Source organism: Leptonychotes weddellii, chromosome 4, assembly GCF_054177405.1.
Source record: "Leptonychotes weddellii isolate Sample4059 chromosome 4, ASM5417740v2, whole genome shotgun sequence".
NCBI classification, from domain to species: Eukaryota; Metazoa; Chordata; class Mammalia; order Carnivora; family Phocidae; genus Leptonychotes; species Leptonychotes weddellii.
Window position 1 is genome coordinate 166,890,040 of NC_138372.1, and position 8,036 is coordinate 166,898,075.

An 8,036-nucleotide genomic window follows, 5' to 3' on the forward strand; every position below is an offset into this window, starting at 1 on the left:
GCCAAAGCAATAAAAGGGGCTTTAGGATCTTGTGGAGCCCTTTGCATCCTGGAAATGAGTTTCTCAAATGAAAATTGCAATTCCGAAAAATCCACCAGGGCAACAGGCCTGGGCAGCTTACCACACAAAGCCCTTTCCATTTTTGGCTCTCCATTTCTAGATAGCAGGTCTGTCCAGAGTAAAGCCCTCAGCCTCCAGCCCAAGAGAGAAGCTGGTGCGAGGCCCCTCCTGGAGCCCAGAAACACCGGGAGGGGTGGGGGGGGCACCGAGAACGGGGAATTGGAGGGGAAGACTGTGCAAACATGGGGGGATGAAGGCAGGGGGAGCATCGTGCGGGAGAAGGGGAGAGGCAAGCCCCTTGGGGTGTGCGCTGCCAATGCTCAGGTGCCCATGGGCCAGGCCAGCTCAAGGCACAGCTCTGCTGGAGCCAGGACACTGAGCTGACCCACCGCTGGGGTTTGGATCTTGACTGCAGTGCACTCCATCCATGTGCCCCTGGGAAAGCAATGTGGCTTGTCTGTGCCTCATTGTTTCTTTATCTATGAAGCGGGCATGCTATTGGTAACACAACCCCTCTCAGGGTCGTCCTGAGCATCACCGAAGTCACTACATGAGCGGTGCTTCGGCCATCCTGGCACACCGTGAGTCTGCAGCACTCACTCCACTCACAGGACCTGAGTCATGCTTCCCAGCAGCCCTCGGAGGAAGGACTAGTGGAACCATTTCCAAGGCAGCAAGCCAAGGCACGGGGAGGTGGGGTAAGGGGCTGAGAGCCGCCTGGCAGGTAGAAGCCGACTGTAACCCAGGCCACAGCTTTGACTCAGACACCGAGACCCTCTCCACGGCCCTGTAGGCACCGCACATACAGACGGCGTAGGAGGGAGGCTTGGCCAATCCAGGCCCCTGATGACCAGGAGGCCAACAGCAACTCCTACCTTTTCACCTGGGTCACCTTTCAGTCCTGGGAGGCCCAGTGTGCCTTTCTCTCCCTGCGGTGAAAGATGAAATTAGAAAACACCAGAACACCTGCCTTTTGCACATAAGAGCAAGTGGACCTCGGGCAAAAATCCCTTTTTTTTCCTCTTGCTCTTCTCTGGCCTTATCAGTAAATGCCAAGGTGAAGCGCAGCTCCGAGGGCTTGCCGTCAGTTAGGGGTGAAGCACCTCCTCCCCATCGGGCGCCTGACATGATGCGCCCACCCGTTCCCATCCACTTCATCTGGAGATCTTCCACCCTTGCCGACTGATCGCTCAGTCCCTGTCCCTTTGCTGCAGCAGACAGACCGGAGCAGCCTGAGCCCCTTCCCTTCCTCTTCCGTACACCTGGCCAAATACTCCCAAACCCCAGCCCAGACCACCCATTGCCCCAGGGACTGAACCCCAGAGGGGGCTGCTTTGCGAGGGCACGGGCACAGTGCCACCACTCACCCGCTCTCCTTTCTCTCCCCTCACGCCCGGGAATCCTGGAGCTCCCGGGAGACCAGCCTCTCCCTGTGGAAACAACAGGATGCCTCTGTCCACTGGGCTCTTGGTGAGGAGGCTCTCCTGTGGGCCACGCCACGCCCCCGCCGTGTGCTCTTCCCTTCCTGCTCTCCAGCCCCCAGAGAGCTCTAGCTCAGCGGGGCTGACGCGGAAAGCAGCGATTCTAGAGATTTCTGCTCACTGGGGCATCTCCAAGCTCTTTCTCACTTCAGCCGTTCCTTCACCAGGAACCCATTCTGCCTGTCTGGGGGTTTCCTCCTCCTCCTCATCCTTTAGGACAATTATCACTGCCTCTCCACCTTTCCTGATATCCCCCAAGTCTGAATGAGGAGCTCTCTCCTGCCCTCCCACCCACACCTGCATGCCACCACTCACTGCACCTGTCCCTGGCTCTTGGTTGATGGTTGTGACCCCAACACAGCGATGGAGGCATAAGACATGCTGATAATCATTGGGTAAGTAAATGATTACATGAGATGAACGTAGTGAGCCCCCAGAGGAGAGTGGATACAGGCCTAGGGCATAATAATGAATGAATGCATTGAATGAAGAATGAATGAATGAATGAATGAATGAAGGTATGAACAAACAGACCTTCTCTCCAGGTCGGCCCGCCAGGCCCTGCTCCCCAACTTCTCCCTGGAGACAGAATAACAGACACCCTATTATTTTTCACTCACATTTGCAGAGACGTCGTTCCCCAGTTGCCCCCACACATTCACAGCACCTGCCAGCCACAACTCTGGCTTCTCAAGCACGTGCATAGCTCTAGGCAGCAGACTCCACACAGCAGTTGGGCTGTGGAAACCCAAGCGTGTGGCATTTCTAGAGGGAGGGGCCCCACACTCTCTCATATCCTCTCTCACTTCCCCCAAAATAAACTTCTGCTAGAATCGCCCTGACAGCATTTACACAGGTGAGTCCATTCATCCTGAATCTAAAAGTGTATGATTCGGAACGAGGGGCCCAAACTGTGCCTCGAAGGTCCATCCCACTCGGAGCTGTTAGCACACATTGTAGGGAGCCCAGGCCCCATGCTGGGTCCAGCGATGAAGGAGAAGTCATTCATGAGCATGTCCACACTGGTCGCTGTCCCATGGTTGCTGTCTGGACTTTTTGGAAAACACAGGCAGCCCCGTGGTTAGAGGTGGGGGAGAGCTTTATGTTTCCTCTCTCATGGTGTGTTACAATAAAGGCAGTCTTGGGTGAAATTCTGGTAAACATCCAAACTTATATCAGAAAGCAAACCCCCAAATATACACTGGTCCTAGCAGCTTGGATGCAGTTTTGTCCTCAGGCATTCGGTTCCTGACTAGCATTTTGTGGTCATGTTGAAGTGGGAGGCACAGGACCAGAGGGGCTTGGTCCCTGGTCCTAGGACATCTGGCTGCTGTGTTAACCAGATCCCTACAAATTACTGATGTAAATGTGTGGGGGGGGTAGTGGGGAGGGACTATAATTTCTAACTTAGGATGTGTCTTGAGAAGCACTAACTTCTTGAATGACAATTTCTAACACCCATGATGCTATTGAGCAGAACCTTAGTGTAGATTTCCACAAGGAAATGTGGTTTTCTGGTAAGTGAATGGACACATAAATGAATAAATGAGCAGGTACGAATAAACATAATGATTTTTCCCCGCAGCCATACCAGACTCAGCTGGTGGTGAAGGCTAACATTACCACCACGTCTCAGAAAGGAAGGTAAGAAAGAAAGAAAAAATAACCCACAGCATTGGTTAGCATTAAGCAATTAAGCACACATTTGATGCTATAGCTCTGAGGCCACCAGGGGACCCAGCATTGGAGTAAGCACATATAGAAATTCTCCATGCATTCCGATCCCCCATGAATTCCCAGTATTTACAGGCACAATTAGGAAGAACTTCTCTAACCAGAATTGTGCAAATACCTGCCACTCAAACTGTCACTTTAAATCTGCTTGGATGATTACACCTTAGCCATGGGAATTGCTGCTTACATGCTGAGAAAGGCGCTGTGCATCTGGGTTTGGTGAGAAGGCATTTTGAAGAGCCTCAGAAGTGTCCCCTGAATTCATGCCATGAACCCTAAGTCAAAAGCAGGGTGGACAGAGGGCTGGATGGTGTCTTGAATTCTTGATCTGTGCACGCTGCAAGCCAGCTGCATTCCTTGGTGGACTCAGAAACCCGCTGTCTACAACTTACCCGTAATCTTGGGAGATGCTTATCTTCAGTTGGGCATTTTGTCAAAAAAAGTAAGAAGGCCCCATACCAGATCCTTTTTGAGGCTACAAAGGATGTTGTAAAACTACCATAACTGCAAAAATTCATAGTTTTGAACTTCCTAGAGCCATGTTTTACACGTATTGCACTAGAAATCGGGCAAAAACACCACATGTGAGCCAGAGTAGTAGGCTTCTCTGTTCAAATCTTCCAGCCATTAGAGATCACCAGAAATATAAAACATGCAGATGGAAAGACCACAGAAATCCCCAAGAGCACCTCTGAGTTCAGCCCAACACTTCTTGAGATCAGTGGCCGCCTTCTGCAGACCCATGCATGGGGGCGAGCCTGCTTCCAAAGACCACCAGACACAATGTTGGAATTCACATGCACAAACCCAGGACTTGCCATTTTACAAATTTGAGAAAATACAACTCTTAAGGTGTGGTTCACACCATAAAATCTACCAGGTCAAGTCAGCCAACCTGTGCAAATGTGTTAAGTCCTTTCCGGAAAATGACAGAATTTCAACCAAATGCTGAAAGGTTGCCTGGGTGCTTTTAAGACCATGAGATTCATCCCACACAAGCACCTCCAGGTGTGCATGGACACAGCTTGGTAAATTACTTATTATTGTATTTCAACGATTTGGGGATCATCATAGGTATTTTTTAAAATGCATATGTTGCTTCTTAAAATACGAAGGAGCACAGTCTTGTAAGTGGCAAGGGGACAACTCACTGGGCACTAAGGGGGGCATGAAGCTGAGCCTCTTGCATCTGGAATCCTGACAACAGGAGGTTTCCTAGTGGACCTGGGGAGGTTCTTTCCACATCTAAATCAACCTGGGTGTGCTTGACTTTACCAGGTGTGTTTTAATCTGTGCTTTTCCTGCTCCGTTTTCTGTTGGTCTTCTAAAGAACAATCACTTTATGAAACAATGAGGCAAAGCCAGGGCCCCGCATCTGCCCAGGAACACCTTCCCTGGCCAGCAAGGTGATCGGAGTCCTGCCTTCCAGAGAGGCAGGTGTTGAGTTCAGGCCACTGCTGTGCTCTTGCTCGGCTGAATTTGATATCCATCCTCCGTAGAGTAAACCTTTACTGAGCACCTGCCGAGTGCCTGACCACAGGTGGGAATGGGAGAGCAGAGGTGACAGAGACCCAGTCAAGGGTGCTTCCCTTGACTAGCTCATAACCCAGCAAAGTGCAGGGCACTGATGGGGGGGCAGCACCCCGGCAATCTCCTGTCGCCACAAACTCTCCTAGAGCCACAGCATCTGCACACATACACACCACACACACACCCCACATACACACCGACAAGCACCACACACACACACCCCAGCCACACACACAGCACCATGCACACATGGTCCAGCCCTCTCTGCTTGGTGCTCACTGCATTCTGAGCCTGGGCCAAAGCTGAGATCTGAGCTCAGGGCCTAAAGACAAAAGAAGACCCTGTAGCCCATGATGTGGGGCTCTGAGGGACAGCCATCCAAACCCCCACAGGAGGTGCCCTGTCCAAACGCAATGGGGAGTGGCCTCTGCCTCTCCCATAGCCCCTGGCACCTGCTGGAGGCACAGGGGGCTGAACGCCACAGACCACATCAGCCAGAACTTGGGGCCAGGCATTAGGGCGTGCCAGTGGGGAGGGGAGGAGGGACACAGACAGACAGACAGGCAGACAGTGAGAAGGCCCTCTCGCTCATCGCTGCCAGGATAAGCTGGACAGTGACGAGTTCTTCCCAAGGCCACAGCTACAGGTTTCCCTAGAAACCCACTCACCCCTGCTCCCTCTGTCCTAGACATGGTGTGACCCTTCCCACCAGGTGTGGCTATCCCTGTCGGAGCCCCCACCTGCCCTCACCCCTTCCAACAGCCCCGTGTTCATGGCGCTGCCAGACCCCCGCTGACAGTCAGTGCTCACACCATCCGCTGTGGTTCACACAACCCCAAACACACCGTGCAGCAGAACCCACTGGTGGGGAGGAGATGGGATCCATACCCTAGGGCCAGGTTTTCCAGGCAGACCGCCTTCTCCTCTCTCTCCTGGCTGGCCCTGTAAGGAACACACAGAGAGGTTGGCAGGAGAGTGCTGGGCTCGGGGAGTCCCACTCAGCACTCGTCACAGGCTGGTCAAGGCAGACAATCACTCCTTTGGTGGTGTTGAGCTCCTTCATTCTGCATGACCACGGTGACCAAAAACGGCGGCTGGTACTACCTCTTAGATTCCATGTTCCATGCCTCTGCTTTTGTTTAATTTTACAAAAATGTCACTGAGTAGAAAAGGTGCTTTCCTCTCACTGAGAGACTTGGGGTACAGGAGATGTCGTGTGAATGATTTTGAGAATACGAAATACTGGGTTCGCCCTTTCCTTTGTTGTGAAAGATAAGGGAGAAAAGATGGAGACTATTCACATAAATACCCATAAAATGAAGTTAAATCCATACTTATTCAGTATTTGGTCTTGAAAAAGTTGAGTTTCTAAGTTACTGATTGAAGAGGATGATGGATGTCCTCATAATATCGAAAAGCTGCCTTTCACGGACTGTTGCCCCACACACTGAGCGTATGTGTTTGGTAGGAAAGAATCAAATTCACTGGTGGAAATATTTATTGTGTGGTCTTGTAGTTGTTCATTTGCCATGTGTGAACTGGGAATTTGCTTCCCAATTTTATGATACTTAACCCCAGACTCTTTTCTTTTCTTTTTTTTTTTTTTTAAAGATTCTATTTATTTATTTGACATAGACACAGCGAGAGAGGCAACACAAGCAGGGGGAGTGGGAGAGGGAGAAGCAGGCTTCCCGCTGAGCAGGCAGCCCGATGCGGGGCTCAACCCCGGGATCATGACCTGAGCCGAAGGCAGACGCTTAACGACTGAGCCACCCAGGTGCCCCACCCCAGACTCTTTTCTTAATGATCCTACTATAAGGAGCCCCACCAGAATATTTTTAAAATTAAAGTCTCTTATGTTAAGCATATCTGAAAGTTGTTCCTCCCTGCAAATATGTAACATATTTCTAACAGCTTCGTTTTAAAGCCTGAGGCTTCCAAATCCTTCCCCAGTTACCTTAGCAGAAATAAAGGACTTGCCCACGTCTGACCTGGTGAATCCCAACATTCCCGAGTCCCGAACCCAGGGCGAGACAATCAGTGGATTTTAGCATTCACCAACGATCCAACATCTCTTTCCTCCTGCTCTTTGGGTCCTAAACTCCTGCCACCCCCATGAACACCAACCTTGGGTCCCGGCAGGCCTGGTGCTCCATGCTGCCCATCCTTTCCAGGTGGGCCCTGGGCAAGAGGGAGAAAACAGAACAAAATCAGAGGCCTGTTTAGGGCGCATTGCACTGAGTGGCTTCTAGCCAGGAGCTGCTTTGTCGCCAGCAGCTGGGGCATCCCAGGGCACTCGCTCGCCAGCATGCTGTGGTCTCTGTGGGACCGGGCTGTCCCCCACACTGCCTTATGAGGGGGATGGCCCTTACCCTCTGGCCGGTGTCCGGTGTCCGGTGACTCTGGACCTGTGTGGTCAGCGAGAGGAGGCAGGACCCAGATGGCCAGCTGATTGGCTCACGGTCCTTTTCTACCCCTGCTTCCCGCTTCCTCCAGGAAGAACAATGCCCACCTTGTGCCCACTCTCTCTGCAAAATCTCTGCCAACATTTCCTCCCTTTCCAGTCCTGGTTTGGAATTCGTCAAGTCCTCCTTTATTTCTAAGGACGACACTGAGGGGCTCCATGTCCTAGTTCCCTACAAGCAGTCTCCTCCTCCCCCAGCCCCTTTTGACCAGGTCATGACAGGTGGTGTCTGGGCAAGGGCAAAAAGACTCAAAAGTCCCCGCAGCCTCCTGGCTCCACCTTCCATTACTCCAGACCTGTTTGCTCTGCTGCTTTTTCTCTGATCTTAAGTGACCTATCAGGTGCACACACACACCCCCATGATAGCTATGAGGAAAATCCTTTCCCCACAAAATATTGTCCATGTTATTACTTTGGCAGCAGAAGTGCTATTCCAAAGTCATTATTATTTTAGTAAACCTGGTAATTCTTCTGGCAAGAGGTCCCCGGACACCCAACTAAAGACTTCTGTGTCATCAAACTCAACACCCAAAGAACAAAGAATCCAATCAAGAAATGGGCAGAAGACATGAACAGACATTTTTCCAAAGAAGACATCCAAATGGCCAACAGACACATGAAAAAGTGCTCAATATCACTCGGCATCAGGGAAATCCAAATCAAAACCTCAATGAGATACCACCTCACACCAGTCAGAATGGCTAAAATTAATAAGTCAGGAAACGATAGATGTTGGTGGGGATGCGGAGAAAGGGGAACCCTCCTAC

The 8,036-nt window shown here is 51.3% G+C and overlaps 1 protein-coding gene across 1 annotated transcript in view; it reads right to left on the reverse strand.

The window, feature by feature from the left end:
• Positions 1-6,981, reverse strand: part of LOC115943088 (uncharacterized) — a 46,171-nt gene extending 39,190 nt beyond the window's left edge. Inside the window, exons 1-5 of the mRNA XM_081816804.1 lie at positions 6,933-6,981; positions 5,694-5,747; positions 2,076-2,120; positions 1,428-1,490; positions 936-989 (exon numbers count right to left, since the gene is read on the reverse strand). The gene's annotated coding sequence lies outside the window, so the exon portion shown is untranslated. The remainder of the gene's footprint in view (positions 1-935; positions 990-1,427; positions 1,491-2,075; positions 2,121-5,693; positions 5,748-6,932) is intronic.
• Between the last annotated feature and the right edge of the window lie 1,055 nt (positions 6,982-8,036).